Genomic DNA, 17,078 nt, shown 5'->3' on the forward strand with positions numbered 1-17,078 from the left:
ATCAAGTCGCCGACACCGCCGACAGCGAGAGCCTGCGTGGGACAGCTCGTGAACCGACTCCTGGACGTCGTCGACCTTCAGGGGCCACGTGGCTGCAGAGACAAGCTACACCTTTCTTCCTGTTTGCACCCGACATCGCCTGGTACCCACTTGGTGCCACGCTGGTCACTGGCTAGTGACTGTGAACACTGTCCCCTCTGCTTACAGGTCTTCTACAACTCCGATCCACTCTTGGATCCACCGCATCTCTCCCGGACCGACCGCCTGCAGCATCTTTGTCTTCAGGCTCCACGGAACAGATAGAAGAAACCCGACGCACTTCGACACCTATGCACCCGCTTCCTGTGGGTGAGGTAAAGCTGGCACTCCGGTGCCCCAGTGTAGAGTAACATCTCTAGTGTCTGTGTTTCCAATCTTGAGTTCCTAGTCCATCCGGAAGATCCTTTTTGCAGTAACTTTGCACTTTTTACGCACCCATTGAAAACCTATGGGAGCACGCGTGTGACTATTTGCTCTGCACACGCAACCCGTGGACCTCCTGGTCACTAACTGAAGTTAGCTCCTTGTAGGCCCAGCGATTCTAGAGGCCCTAGGCCTTTTCCCTTTTCTGTTCGTGGTACTTATACCACTATTTTAGTATATGGTTTGAGCGGCCACCAGGGCCTATCCATATAAAGTGCAACTTCTGTGTATTCTACTGTAATCTTGTTTGACGATTTGTGCTCCTGTGCTCATAAAGAGACTAGGGGTTACTTTGAGAAATAAATACATATATATTTTGAATAGATATCTGTGTGGTGTCCTTTCATTGGTATAAAAGGGGGTTGCATTTGGTAAAACAGCTGGCTTAACACGCTTCACGAGTTTAGCCTCAAAGACTGCTTAGCCTACGCTACCACTAGGGCAGCTAGTCCGAAAAGGTTGACTTACAACCACACCATAAGGGTTGCTTGGCATGGTACAAGGTGGTCACTTTAACTAGTGAACATCATATACCAGGCCAACTTCTCACATTGGTGAGCAGCGGTTGGATTTGAGCTTGCTGTGTTTTACCATTGTAATCTCTTGGTTACCAATTGAAAGATCACATAGGTACCTGTAGGTACATATAAAACAAGATTAGATATACATAAGTTCTACTGAACTTAGTTGTTGTAGAGCAAAGGGAGTAGCACACCCTGACTACAACTACTAGATAGGTTTGGTAGGTAAACCCAAGTGTAGGTAGATTGCAACACATCCACCCACACTTAAGAGCAATGGCTGGGGCAGAGGGGTCCAATGTACCTATCTCTGTTGAGAGTGACCCCCAGAGGGCACCAGCCATCTTTGCTACCCTTAACCACAATGAGCTCAGGCATTTGGCAACTCTTAGAGGGCTTAAACAGCCCAAGAACCCTACCTCTGCTGAGCTCAGAGAACTCTTGCAAAATGATGAAAATCAGAGGGAGCTCAAGAAAGCTTCCCAGTTAGGCCCCTTAGGGACTGGAACAGGAGGCCCCCCTTCTGAACTTGCTACAGAAGTACCCCTTTCCAATAGCCATCCCTTAGATGAGAATCATACTACAGAGGAGGAAAGTGGTGAGGATACAGAAAGTAGTGAGGATGAAGGGAGAACTAGCCCAGTGCCAAGTGTTATACTTGGCCCAGCGAAACTAAGACTATTGGGGACTGACAATGGGATCATCCCATTGGATCTCCCCAGTGGACTTAACCAGGGGCTTGGGAGGCAAAGGAATCGCTCAGGTGACTCTAATGCTTCTCATGCCTCTAGAGGCTCTCAAGGTCACTCCAGGAAAAGGATGACCACCCCTCAGAGGAGGGAACATGAGGCCAGAATGCAGGAAGCCCAGCTGAGGATCAGGAAGCAGGAGCTAGAGGTAGCCCTGATGGAAGAGAAACTGAACAAGGCTAGGCAACCTAGAGAGAGTGGGTCTATACCCACTGGTGGCAGCATTGTCCCTAAGGACAAAGATAGGGTCTTTGATAATAGGAACCTGTCTAAGGTTGTGCCCCCCTACAAAAGTGGGGATGACATCCACAAATGGATGACTGCTCTTGAGAGAGCCTGCAAAGTACAGCAGGTTCCTGAAGACCAGTGGGCAGCAATCCTCTGGCTCTCCTTTGAAGGAAGAGGCAGAGACAGACTCCTACCTACTAGAGAAGAGGATGTCAGAAATTACAGAGTCCTGAAGAGTGTCCTAGTTGATGGGTTAGGCTTAACCACTGAACAGTACAGGTTAATGTTCAGAGACACCCAGAAGACACACACTCAGGACTGGTCTGAATACATTGAATGTGCCACTAAGGCTTTGGAGGGTTGGTTGCTGGGAAGTAAGGTATCTGATTATACAGGTTTGTACAATTTGATGATGAGAGAACAGATTTTAAATAACTGTCAAAACCAGCAACTGCATCAACACTTGGTTGACTCGGATCTGACCTCTCCCCAAGAATTGGGAAAGAAGGCAGACAAATGGGTCAGAACCAGGGTTAAGCAAAAGAACCAGAACCAGGGCCAAGGGGGTGATCAGAAGAAAACAGACCAAAAGGGTGGAGATCAGAAATCTAAAGACCAGAAGTCTTCAACAGGGCCCCAAACTACTGCTAAGGAGGGTGGGTCCCAACAACAAACTAAGGGAAAGAAGAAAGAAGGTCAAAAGAAACCCTGGTGCAATCATTGCAAGAATACAACTCACTGGACTAGTGATTGTAAGAAGGGTGGAGCCCCCAACACTGTTGCCCCTAAGGCACCTGCTCCCAGTACTACTGTTAGCAGTGTTGGTCCCCAGACAAAGGGTGTAGTGGGAATCACTATGGGAACTGAAGGAGATTCTGACTTAGACAGAACCCTGACACAGGCAGTCTTGATCTGTGATGGGGACATTGATTTGTCCCTGACTGTGAGCCCCAGTAACCTGGGCAAGTACAGACAGACTCCTTTAATTAATGAAAAAGTGGCTCAAGCCTACAGGGACACATGTGCCAGTGTCACTATGGTGACACCAGGCTTTGTGGACCCTGGACAGTACATACCAGGTGAGAATTACCTGGTGACCAATGCCAGCAATGCCACTACTTCACATAGTGTGGCAGTTGTTAACTTCTCATGGGGAGGGGTAACTGGCCTCAAAAGGGTTGTGGTTAGTGCAGACCTCCCAGTAGAATGTTTGTTGGGCAATGACCTAGAGAGTTCTCTATGGTCAGAAGTGGAGTACAGGACTCATGCAGAGATGTTAGGTATATCATCACATGTCCTTGCTGTGACCAGGTCACAGGCCAAAAAGTGCCTCACTGAACCTCAGGTCTTGGATCCTGGAACAATGGACCAAGCACCTACCAAGAAGAAGAACAGGAGGGTCAAGGCTGTGCCTTCCCCCCTGCCTCAGAGTGATGATCAACCTTCCTAGGAAGCTGATCTAGAGGACCCTGAAGGAACTGTCCCTGAAGAGCTTGAACCTGATCAGGTTGAGTTTCTGGGGACAGGGGGACCTTCAAGGGCTGACTTGAGGCAGGCTCAGTTATCCTGTCCCTCTCTTGAACCCCTCAGACAGCTGGCTGCTGCTGAGGCTGCTGGGAATGCTCAAGGTACCCATAAAGTGTATTGGGATGAAGGGCTCCTTTATTCAGAGGCTAGAGACCCCAAGCCTGGTGCAACCAGGAGGTTGGTTATACCTCTGCAATTTAGGGGCTTCCTTCTTACCTTGGCCCATGATATTCCTTTAGCAGGACACTTAGGCCAGAACAAGACTTGGGACAGACTTGTCCCTCACTTTCACTGGCCTCACATGAATGAAGATACAAAGGAGTTTTGTCGCTCCTGTGTGACCTGCCAAGCCAGTGGCAAATCAGGTGGCACAACAAAGGCCCCCCTAATACCACTACCTGTGGTGGGGGTCCCCTTTGAAAGAGTGGGAATAGACATAGTGGGTCCCATGGATCCTCCCACTGCATCTGGGCACAGATTTATACTGGTGGTAGTGGATCATGCCACCAGGTATCCAGAGGCAATTCCCCTTAGGACCACTACAGCACCTGTTGTGGCCAGGGCCCTGCTGGGAGTATTCTCCAGAGTGGGGTTTCCTAAGGAGGTAGTTTCTGACAGAGGTACCGACTTCATGTCAGGATCCTTGACAGCTATGTGGAAGGAATGTGGTGTCAACTACAAGTTCACCACTCCTTATCACCCACAATGCAATGGGCTTGTTGAGAGATTCAACAAGACCCTAAAGGGTATGATCAAAGGATTACCTGAAAAGCTCAGGCGAAGATGGGACATCCTTCTACCCTGCCTTCTGTTTGCTTACAGAGAGGTCCCACAAAAGGGGGTTGGCTACAGCCCCTTTGAATTGTTGTTTGGGCACCCTGTAAGAGGCCCACTGTGTTTAGTGAAGGGAGGATGGGAGTTACCTCTCAAAAAGCCTAAACAAGACATAGTGGACTATGTACTTGGTCTCCACTCCAGGATGGCTGAGTATATGGAGAAGGCATCCAAAAACCTTGAGGCAAGCCAGGCCTTACAGAAAGCTTGGCATGACCAAAAGGCTGTCTTGGTTGAGTTTCAGCCAGGACAGAAGGTATGGGTGTTGGAGCCAGTGGCCCCAGCAGCACTCCAAGACAAATGGTCTGGACCCCATACAATCCTGGAAAAGAAGGGAGAGGTCACATACTTGGTGGACCTAGGAACTCCCAGGAGTCCCCACAGGGTACTCCATGTTAACAGGTTAAAAGCATATGTTGACAGGGCAGACATGGGCTTGCTCATGGCTACAGATGAGGGACAGGAGGAAGAGAGTGACCCTCTCCCAGACCTGTTGTCTCAGAACCCTGAAGATGGCTCAGTTGAAGGAGTGACCCTTGGAGGCAACCTCACTGCCCATCAGCAGACTGAATGTAGACAAGTTCTACAATCATTTCAACATCTGTTTTCCCTAATACCTAGCCAAACTGACTGGTGTACCCATGTGGTGGACACTGGTGACAGTCTGCCTGTAAAGAACAAGCTCTACAGACAACCTGACCACGTCAGGGACTGTATAAAGGCTGAGGTACATAAAATGCTGGAGTTAGGTGTCATTGCACCCTCAGAGAGCCCCTGGGCTAGCCCAGTGGTTCTAGTCCCCAAACCTCACACCAAAGATGGCAAGAGAGAGATGAGGTTCTGTGTGGACTACAGGGGTCTCAATGCTGTCACCAGGAAAGATGCACACCCTATTCCAAGGGCAGATGAGCTCATAGACAAACTAGCTTCTGCAAAGTTTTTGAGCACATTTGACTTGACAGCTGGCTATTGGCAAATCAGATTAGCTGAGGAGTCTAAGGCCAAAACAGCATTCTCAACCCCAGGTGGGCACTACCAGTTTGTGGTGATGCCCTTTGGTCTGAGGAATGCACCTGCCACCTTCCAAAGGCTGGTGAATCAAGTCCTTACTGGGTTGGATGACTTTTGCGCAGCATATCTTGATGACATTGCTGTCTTTAGCTCCACCTGGGAGGATCACCTGATCCACCTGAAGAAGGCTCTTGAGGCCCTGCAAAGGGCAGGCCTCACTATCAAGGCTACTAAGTGCCAGATAGGGCAGAGTAAGGTTGTGTATTTGGGCCACCTTGTAGGTGGAGGCCAAGTTCAACCACTGGAGAGTAAGATACAATCCATCAAGGACTGGTCCCCTCCAACCACCCAGACTCAAGTTCGAGCTTTCTTGGGCTTGACTGGGTACTACAGGAAGTTTGTTAAGAACTATGGGTCCATTGTGACTCCTCTTAATGATCTGACATCCAAGAAGATGCCCAAAAAGGTTCAGTGGACAGTAAGCTGTCAAAAGGCATTTGATGACCTGAAGGAGGCCATGTGCTCTGCACCTATCCTGAAAAGTCCTGACTACTCCAAAGAGTTTATTGTCCAAACAGATGCTTCTGAGTTGGGTGTGGGAGCTGTGCTGTCACAACTTAATGTAGATGGTCAAGACCAACCCATTGCTTTTATTAGCAGAAGGTTGACCCCCAGAGAGAAGAATTGGTCAGCTATTGAGAGGGAAGCCTTTGCTGTGGTGTGGGCCCTGAAGAAGCTGAGGCCATACTTGTTTGGCACTCACTTCAAGATTCAGACCGACCATAAGCCCCTCTTGTGGCTAAATCAGATGAAGGGTGAAAACCCCAAACTGCTTAGGTGGTCCATTTCCCTACAGGGGATGGACTTTACAGTGGAGCACCGGCCAGGTGCTGACCATGGGAATGCAGATGGTCTCTCCAGGTACTTCCACTTAGGACATGAAGACGAGACTGGTCAAGGCTAGTTTAATGTCCCTGCGTTTGGGGGGGGGTTGTGTAGGAGAGTAGGGTCTGCTATCCTATGGTCACCCCAAATTTTTGCTTTTTGCTTCACTGGTTTTTGACATATTGAGGCTGTGGGCCTGCCAATCAGACCCCCAGCCTGCTGTTCTCTCTACTAAATTTACACTATGCACCCTAGGTGCATAACCAATTGGAAGTGGATCACCCTGTGAGCCCCTGTACCAGTGTATACTAGGTACCCAGGGCATTGGTGTATCTAAGGCCTGCCAGGGGCTGAAGCATGCATTATGCCACCCCAGGCTTGGCCTAACAAATTTGACACAACTGGCTGATCACTCAGCTGGGGTAAGTTGGTGTAACCACCACTTACTTAGGTGTAGTATACCTATACCTAACCTTAAATGGGACACCTGGTAACCTATAAGTCACTCCTATGGCAGAAATTAACAATCCTGAAGGCAGAGTGCTTGGTTCCATGTGAGATGGTGCTCTGGCATGAGCTGAGCCTGTCTGCAGTGGTCGGAACAACTTCCTTCTACTGTTTCCAGATATCGTCATACCATATACTCTAAAGTGCATTATGAACCTCGCGGTTAAATGCTATCTTTGGTTTGGCTTTATCAAAACATGTCGAGTAAGGTGTCATACGAATTGGAATACTAACCCCTCGCCAATTCTGGCGACGGGGTTAGCATTCCACCCTTCTAGAGGGACACGACATGTACAGTACCTGAAACCCGGGTAAAATCAGACATAGCCTCAGCTCCACAAAATGGATGCTGCCACCACAGACACAAGTCTGCCCTCCTGCTGCTGGGAGTCCTTCCAGCTTGGGAGGTGTGGACAAAGGGTTTCCTGCCAGGGGAGGTGCGTGCACCACCCCAGACAGGATTTTGTGTATTGGTCAGGTAGGGCTTGAATAGAACCAGACATGCCTGAGGCTCACAAGGAGCCTCGGTGCATATGCCAGTTCAAACCGGTCCTGGGGCACACCAGTCCCGGGCCTGGGGCGAGCTGGACAAAGGATTGGGGGTGTAACCACCCCCCTTACTGGTCCCACCCTTAGGGAGGGACCTAGCAGGTAGTCCGGCCCCTAGAATCCGCTTAAAGGTAGGAGCTGTGTCCTAAGACTTCAGACATCCTGGAATCAACTTGAAACTAAGAAGAAGACGGGAACTTCGACATTCTGCTGCACAGAAGACTGAAGGAAATCTCCCCCCCGTGGTCAGGGAGTGACCACCTTGCTAACGCAAGCACCATCCAGCGAATCAACGTCTGCTTTGCCGCCGCCTCCCGCCGGAGCCCGAGCCCAGAGACTGACAAGACCTGGACCTCCAGACCTCTCACCACCCGATCCACAGTCCCCGAAAAGAGGAGACCCGTAGAGGCACCGAGACACGTGGAGCCAGCCATCTTGGAACGACTACGACAAGCTGCAAGCGCAACAACCGAGGCTCCCTCCAAGTTGTGCTTTGGGATCTGAGAAGCCCAACCCTCGAGCAGCATCTGCACCAAAGGTGAGCCCTCCAGCATCTCCACGATCTGCGTGGGGCCCTTCTGCATTTTGCCACTCGACGCGCCTAACCGGTTGCTGGCCCGCTGGCTAGTAGCCATCTTGGCGACGAACTTCAAGAACTACACCGCTGGTCTGGTTGCTCCAGACTGGCCCTTGATCCCCTCCAAAGGAGCAATCCCTCTGACCTTGCTGGTCAGAGCCATCAGCTTATCTTGTTCTCCACAACAATTGCTTTTGCCAAGGCTTGTTTGCTTTGATCAAGTCGCCGACACCGCCGACAGCGAGAGCCTGCGTGGGACAGCTTGTGAACCAACTCCTGGACGTCGTCGACCTTCAGGGGCCACGTGGCTGCAGAGACAAGCTACACCTTTCTTCCTGTTTGCACCCGACATCGCCTGGTACCCACCTGGTGCCACGCTGGTCACTGGCTAGTGACTGTGAACACTGTCCCCTCTGCTTACAGGTCTTCTACAACTCCGATCCACTCTTGGATCCACCGCATCTCTCCCGGACCGACCGCCTGCAGCATCTTTGTCTTCAGGCTCCACGGAACAGATAGAAGAAACCCGACGCACTTCGACACCTATGCACCCGCTTCCTGTGGGTGAGGTAAAGCTGGCACTCCGGTGCCCCAGTGTAGAGTAACATCTCTAGTGTCTGTGTTTCCAATCTTGAGTTCCTAGTCCATCCGGAAGATCCTTTTTGCAGTAACTTTGTACTTTTTACGCACCCATTGAAAACCTATGGGAGCACGCGTGTGACTATTTGCTCTGCACACACAACCCGTGGACCTCCTGGTCACTAACTGAAGTTAGCTCCTTGTAGGCCCAGCGATTCTAGAGGCCCTAGGCCTTTTCCCTTTTCTGTTCGTGGTACTTATACCACTATTTTAGTATATGGTTTGAGCGGCCACCAGGGCCTCTCCATATAAAGTGCAACTTCTGTGTATTCTACTGTAATCTTGTTTGACGATTTGTGCTCCTGTGCTCATAAAGAGACTAGGGGTTACTTTGAGAAATAAATACATATATATTTTGAATAGATATCTGTGTGGTGTCCTTTCATTGGTATAAAAGGGGGTTGCATTTGGTAAAACAGCTGGCTTAACACGCTTCACGAGTTTAGCCTCAAAGACTGCTTAGCCTACGCTACCACTAGGGCAGCTAGTCCGAAAAGGTTGACTTACAACCACACCATAAGGGTTGCTTGGCATGGTACAAGGTGGTCACTTTAACTAGTGAACATCATATACCAGGCCAACTTCTCACATTGGTGAGCAGCGGTTGGATTTGAGCTTGCTGTGTTTTACCATTGTAATCTCTTGGTTACCAATTGAAAGATCACATAGGTACCTGTAGGTACATATAAAACAAGATTAGATATACATAAGTTCTACTGAACTTAGTTGTTGTAGAGCAAAGGGAGTAGCACACCCTGACTACAACTACTAGATAGGTTTGGTAGGTAAACCCAAGTGTAGGTAGATTGCAACACATCCACTCACACTTAAGAGCAATGGCTGGGGCAGAGGGGTCCAATGTACCTATCTCTGTTGAGAGTGACCCCCAGAGGGCACCATCCATCTTTGCTACCCTTAACCAGAATGAGCTCAGGCATTTGGCAACTCTTAGAGGGCTTAAACAGCCCAAGAACCCTACCTCTGCTGAGCTCAGAGAACTCTTGCAAAATGATGAAAATCAGAGGGAGCTCAAGAAAGCTTCCCAGTTAGGCCCCTTAGGGACTGGAACAGGAGGCCCCCCTTCTGAACTTGCTACAGAAGTACCCCTTTCCAATAGCCATCCCTTAGATGAGAATCATACTACAGAGGAGGAAAGTGGTGAGGATACAGAAAGTAGTGAGGATGAAGGGAGAACTAGCCCAGTGCCAAGTGTTATACTTGGCCCAGCGAAACTAAGACTATTGGGGACTGACAATGGGATCATCCCATTGGATCTCCCCAGTGGACTTAACCAGGGGCTTGGGAGGCAAAGGAATCGCTCAGGTGACTCTAATGCTTCTCATGCCTCTAGAGGCTCTCAAGGTCACTCCAGGAAAAGGATGACCACCCCTCAGAGGAGGGAACATGAGGCCAGAATGCAGGAAGCCCAGCTGAGGATCAGGAAGCAGGAGCTAGAGGTAGCCCTGATGGAAGAGAAACTGAACAAGGCTAGGCAACCTAGAGAGAGTGGGTCTATACCCACTGGTGGCAGCATTGTCCCTAAGGACAAAGATAGGGTCTTTGATAATAGGAACCTGTCTAAGGTTGTGCCCCCCTACAAAAGTGGGGATGACATCCACAAATGGATGACTGCTCTTGAGAGAGCCTGCAAAGTACAGCAGGTTCCTGAAGACCAGTGGGCAGCAATCCTCTGGCTCTCCTTTGAAGGAAGAGGCAGAGACAGACTCCTACCTACTAGAGAAGAGGATGTCAGAAATTACAGAGTCCTGAAGAGTGTCCTAGTTGATGGGTTAGGCTTAACCACTGAACAGTACAGGTTAATGTTCAGAGACACCCAGAAGACACACACTCAGGACTGGTCTGAATACATTGAATGTGCCACTAAGGCTTTGGAGGGTTGGTTGCTGGGAAGTAAGGTATCTGATTATACAGGTTTGTACAATTTGATGATGAGAGAACAGATTTTAAATAACTGTCAAAACCAGCAACTGCATCAACACTTGGTTGACTCGGATCTGACCTCTCCCCAAGAATTGGGAAAGAAGGCAGACAAATGGGTCAGAACCAGGGTTAAGCAAAAGAACCAGAACCAGGGCCAAGGGGGTGATCAGAAGAAAACAGACCAAAAGGGTGGAGATCAGAAATCTAAAGACCAGAAGTCTTCAACAGGGCCCCAAACTACTGCTAAGGAGGGTGGGTCCCAACAACAAACTAAGGGAAAGAAGAAAGAAGGTCAAAAGAAACCCTGGTGCAATCATTGCAAGAATACAACTCACTGGACTAGTGATTGTAAGAAGGGTGGAGCCCCCAACACTGTTGCCCCTAAGGCACCTGCTCCCAGTACTACTGTTAGCAGTGTTGGTCCCCAGACAAAGGGTGTAGTGGGAATCACTATGGGAACTGAAGGAGATTCTGACTTAGACAGAACCCTGACACAGGCAGTCTTGATCTGTGATGGGGACATTGATTTGTCCCTGACTGTGAGCCCCAGTAACCTGGGCAAGTACAGACAGACTCCTTTAATTAATGAAAAAGTGGCTCAAGCCTACAGGGACACATGTGCCAGTGTCACTATGGTGACACCAGGCTTTGTGGACCCTGGACAGTACATACCAGGTGAGAATTACCTGGTGACCAATGCCAGCAATGCCACTACTTCACATAGTGTGGCAGTTGTTAACTTCTCATGGGGAGGGGTAACTGGCCTCAAAAGGGTTGTGGTTAGTGCAGACCTCCCAGTAGAATGTTTGTTGGGCAATGACCTAGAGAGTTCTCTATGGTCAGAAGTGGAGTACAGGACTCATGCAGAGATGTTAGGTATATCATCACATGTCCTTGCTGTGACCAGGTCACAGGCCAAAAAGTGCCTCACTGAACCTCAGGTCTTGGATCCTGGAACAATGGACCAAGCACCTACCAAGAAGAAGAACAGGAGGGTCAAGGCTGTGCCTTCCCCCCTGCCTCAGAGTGATGATCAACCTTCCTAGGAAGCTGATCTAGAGGACCCTGAAGGAACTGTCCCTGAAGAGCTTGAACCTGATCAGGTTGAGTTTCTGGGGACAGGGGGACCTTCAAGGGCTGACTTGAGGCAGGCTCAGTTATCCTGTCCCTCTCTTGAACCCCTCAGACAGCTGGCTGCTGCTGAGGCTGCTGGGAATGCTCAAGGTACCCATAAAGTGTATTGGGATGAAGGGCTCCTTTATTCAGAGGCTAGAGACCCCAAGCCTGGTGCAACCAGGAGGTTGGTTATACCTCTGCAATTTAGGGGCTTCCTTCTTACCTTGGCCCATGATATTCCTTTAGCAGGACACTTAGGCCAGAACAAGACTTGGGACAGACTTGTCCCTCACTTTCACTGGCCTCACATGAATGAAGATACAAAGGAGTTTTGTCGCTCCTGTGTGACCTGCCAAGCCAGTGGCAAATCAGGTGGCACAACAAAGGCCCCCCTAATACCACTACCTGTGGTGGGGGTCCCCTTTGAAAGAGTGGGAATAGACATAGTGGGTCCCATGGATCCTCCCACTGCATCTGGGCACAGATTTATACTGGTGGTAGTGGATCATGCCACCAGGTATCCAGAGGCAATTCCCCTTAGGACCACTACAGCACCTGTTGTGGCCAGGGCCCTGCTGGGAGTATTCTCCAGAGTGGGGTTTCCTAAGGAGGTAGTTTCTGACAGAGGTACCGACTTCATGTCAGGATCCTTGACAGCTATGTGGAAGGAATGTGGTGTCAACTACAAGTTCACCACTCCTTATCACCCACAATGCAATGGGCTTGTTGAGAGATTCAACAAGACCCTAAAGGGTATGATCAAAGGATTACCTGAAAAGCTCAGGCGAAGATGGGACATCCTTCTACCCTGCCTTCTGTTTGCTTACAGAGAGGTCCCACAAAAGGGGGTTGGCTACAGCCCCTTTGAATTGTTGTTTGGGCACCCTGTAAGAGGCCCACTGTGTTTAGTGAAGGGAGGATGGGAGTTACCTCTCAAAAAGCCTAAACAAGACATAGTGGACTATGTACTTGGTCTCCACTCCAGGATGGCTGAGTATATGGAGAAGGCATCCAAAAACCTTGAGGCAAGCCAGGCCTTACAGAAAGCTTGGCATGACCAAAAGGCTGTCTTGGTTGAGTTTCAGCCAGGACAGAAGGTATGGGTGTTGGAGCCAGTGGCCCCAGCAGCACTCCAAGACAAATGGTCTGGACCCCATACAATCCTGGAAAAGAAGGGAGAGGTCACATACTTGGTGGACCTAGGAACTCCCAGGAGTCCCCACAGGGTACTCCATGTTAACAGGTTAAAAGCATATGTTGACAGGGCAGACATGGGCTTGCTCATGGCTACAGATGAGGGACAGGAGGAAGAGAGTGACCCTCTCCCAGACCTGTTGTCTCAGAACCCTGAAGATGGCTCAGTTGAAGGAGTGACCCTTGGAGGCAACCTCACTGCCCATCAGCAGACTGAATGTAGACAAGTTCTACAATCATTTCAACATCTGTTTTCCCTAATACCTAGCCAAACTGACTGGTGTACCCATGTGGTGGACACTGGTGACAGTCTGCCTGTAAAGAACAAGCTCTACAGACAACCTGACCACGTCAGGGACTGTATAAAGGCTGAGGTACATAAAATGCTGGAGTTAGGTGTCATTGCACCCTCAGAGAGCCCCTGGGCTAGCCCAGTGGTTCTAGTCCCCAAACCTCACACCAAAGATGGCAAGAGAGAGATGAGGTTCTGTGTGGACTACAGGGGTCTCAATGCTGTCACCAGGAAAGATGCACACCCTATTCCAAGGGCAGATGAGCTCATAGACAAACTAGCTTCTGCAAAGTTTTTGAGCACATTTGACTTGACAGCTGGCTATTGGCAAATCAGATTAGCTGAGGAGTCTAAGGCCAAAACAGCATTCTCAACCCCAGGTGGGCACTACCAGTTTGTGGTGATGCCCTTTGGTCTGAGGAATGCACCTGCCACCTTCCAAAGGCTGGTGAACCAAGTCCTTACTGGGTTGGATGACTTTTGCGCAGCATATCTTGATGACATTGCTGTCTTTAGCTCCACCTGGGAGGATCACCTGATCCACCTGAAGAAGGCTCTTGAGGCCCTGCAAAGGGCAGGCCTCACTATCAAGGCTACTAAGTGCCAGATAGGGCAGAGTAAGGTTGTGTATTTGGGCCACCTTGTAGGTGGAGGCCAAGTTCAACCACTGGAGAGTAAGATACAATCCATCAAGGACTGGTCCCCTCCAACCACCCAGACTCAAGTTCGAGCTTTCTTGGGCTTGACTGGGTACTACAGGAAGTTTGTTAAGAACTATGGGTCCATTGTGACTCCTCTTAATGATCTGACATCCAAGAAGATGCCCAAAAAGGTTCAGTGGACAGTAAGCTGTCAAAAGGCATTTGATGACCTGAAGGAGGCCATGTGCTCTGCACCTATCCTGAAAAGTCCTGACTACTCCAAAGAGTTTATTGTCCAAACAGATGCTTCTGAGTTGGGTGTGGGAGCTGTGCTGTCACAACTTAATGTAGATGGTCAAGACCAACCCATTGCTTTTATTAGCAGAAGGTTGACCCCCAGAGAGAAGAATTGGTCAGCTATTGAGAGGGAGGCCTTTGCTGTGGTGTGGGCCCTGAAGAAGCTGAGGCCATACTTGTTTGGCACTCACTTCAAGATTCAGACCGACCATAAGCCCCTCTTGTGGCTAAATCAGATGAAGGGTGAAAACCCCAAACTGCTTAGGTGGTCCATTTCCCTACAGGGGATGGACTTTACAGTGGAGCACCGGCCAGGTGCTGACCATGGGAATGCAGATGGTCTCTCCAGGTACTTCCACTTAGGACATGAAGACGAGACTGGTCAAGGCTAGTTTAATGTCCCTGCGTTTGGGGGGGGGTTGTGTAGGAGAGTAGGGTCTGCTATCCTATGGTCACCCCAAATTTTTGCTTTTTGCTTCACTGGTTTTTGACATATTGAGGCTGTGGGCCTGCCAATCAGACCCCCAGCCTGCTGTTCTCTCTACTAAATTTACACTATGCACCCTAGGTGCATAACCAATTGGAAGTGGATCACCCTGTGAGCCCCTGTACCAGTGTACACTAGGTACCCAGGGCATTGGTGTATCTAAGGCCTGCCAGGGGCTGAAGCATGCATTATGCCACCCCAGGCTTGGCCTAACAAATTTGACACAACTGGCTGATCACTCAGCTGGGGTAAGTTGGTGTAACCACCACTTACTTAGGTGTAGTATACCTATACCTAACCTTAAATGGGACACCTGGTAACCTATAAGTCACTCCTATGGCAGGCCTTAACAATCCTGAAGGCAGAGTGCTTGGTTCCATGTGAGATGGTGCTCTGGCATGAGCTGAGCCTGTCTGCAGTGGTCGGAACAACTTCCTTCTACTGTTTCCAGATATCGTCATACCATATACTCTAAAGTGCATTATGAACCTCGCGGTTAAATGCTATCTTTGGTTTGGCTTTATCAAAACATGTCGAGTAAGGTGTCATACGAATTGGAATACTAACCCCTCGCCAATTCTGGCGACGGGGTTAGCATTCCACCCTTCTAGAGGGACACGACATGTACAGTACCTGAAACCCGGGTAAAATCAGACATAGCCTCAGCTCCACAAAATGGATGCTGCCACCACAGACACAAGTCTGCCCTCCTGCTGCTGGGAGTCCTTCCAGCTTGGGAGGTGTGGACAAAGGGTTTCCTGCCAGGGGAGGTGCGTGCACCACCCCAGACAGGATTTTGTGTATTGGTCAGGTAGGGCTTGAATAGAACCAGACATGCCTGAGGCTCACAAGGAGCCTCGGTGCATATGCCAGTTCAAACCGGTCCTGGGGCACACCAGTCCCGGGCCTGGGGCGAGCTGGACAAAGGATTGGGGGTGTAACCACCCCCCTTACTGGTCCCACCCTTAGGGAGGGACCTAGCAGGTAGTCCGGCCCCTAGAATCCGCTTAAAGGTAGGAGCTGTGTCCTAAGACTTCAGACATCCTGGAATCAACTTGAAACTAAGAAGAAGACGGGAACTTCGACATTCTGCTGCACAGAAGACTGAAGGAAATCTCCCCCCCGTGGTCAGGGAGTGACCACCTTGCTAACGCAAGCACCATCCAGCGAATCAACGTCTGCTTTGCCGCCGCCTCCCGCCGGAGCCCGAGCCCAGAGACTGACAAGACCTGGACCTCCAGACCTCTCACCGCCCGATCCACAGTCCCCGAAAAGAGGAGACCCGTAGAGGCACCGAGACACGTGGAGCCAGCCATCTTGGAACGACTACGACAAGCTGCAAGCGCAACAACCGAGGCTCCCTCCAAGTTGTGCTTTGGGATCTGAGAAGCCCAACCCTCGAGCAGCATCTGCACCAAAGGTGAGCCCTCCAGCATCTCCACGATCTGCGTGGGGCCCTTCTGCATTTTGCCACTCGACGCGCCTAACCGGTTGCTGGCCCGCTGGCTAGTAGCCATCTTGGCGACGAACTTCAAGAACTACACCGCTGGTCTGGTTGCTCCAGACTGGCCCTTGATCCCCTCCAAAGGAGCAATCCCTCTGACCTTGCTGGTCAGAGCCATCAGCTTATCTTGTTCTCCACAACAATTGCTTTTGCCAAGGCTTGTTTGCTTTGATCAAGTCGCCGACACCGCCGACAGCGAGAGCCTGCGTGGGACAGCTTGTGAACCAACTCCTGGACGTCGTCGACCTTCAGGGGCCACGTGGCTGCAGAGACAAGCTACACCTTTCTTCCTGTTTGCACCCGACATCGCCTGGTACCCACCTGGTGCCACGCTGGTCACTGGCTAGTGACTGTGAACACTGTCCCCTCTGCTTACAGGTCTTCTACAACTCCGATCCACTCTTGGATCCACCGCATCTCTCCCGGACCGACCGCCTGCAGCATCTTTGTCTTCAGGCTCCACGGAACAGATAGAAGAAACCCGACGCTCTTCGACACCTATGCACCCGCTTCCTGTGGGTGAGGTAAAGCTGGCACTCCGGTGCCCCAGTGTAGAGTAACATCTCTAGTGTCTGTGTTTCCAATCTTGAGTTCCTAGTCCATCCGGAAGATCCTTTTTGCAGTAACTTTGTACTTTTTACGCACCCATTGAAAACCTATGGGAGCACGCGTGTGACTATTTGCTCTGCACACACAACCCGTGGACCTCCTGGTCACTAACTGAAGTTAGCTCCTTGTAGGCCCAGCGATTCTAGAGGCCCTAGGCCTTTTCCCTTTTCTGTTCGTGGTACTTATACCACTATTTTAGTATATGGTTTGAGCGGCCACCAGGGCCTCTCCATATAAAGTGCAACTTCTGTGTATTCTACTGTAATCTTGTTTGACGATTTGTGCTCCTGTGCTCATAAAGAGACTAGGGGTTACTTTGAGAAATAAATACATATATATTTTGAATAGATATCTGTGTGGTGTCCTTTCATTGGTATAAAAGGGGGTTGCATTTGGTAAAACAGCTGGCTTAACACGCTTCACGAGTTTAGCCTCAAAAACTGCTTAGCCTACGCTACCACTAGGGCAGCTAGTCCGAAAAGGTTGACTTACAACCACACCATAAGGG

The sequence above is a fragment of the Triturus cristatus genome, chromosome 8, assembly GCF_964204655.1.
Source record: "Triturus cristatus chromosome 8, aTriCri1.1, whole genome shotgun sequence".
Classification (NCBI taxonomy): Eukaryota; Metazoa; Chordata; class Amphibia; order Caudata; family Salamandridae; genus Triturus; species Triturus cristatus.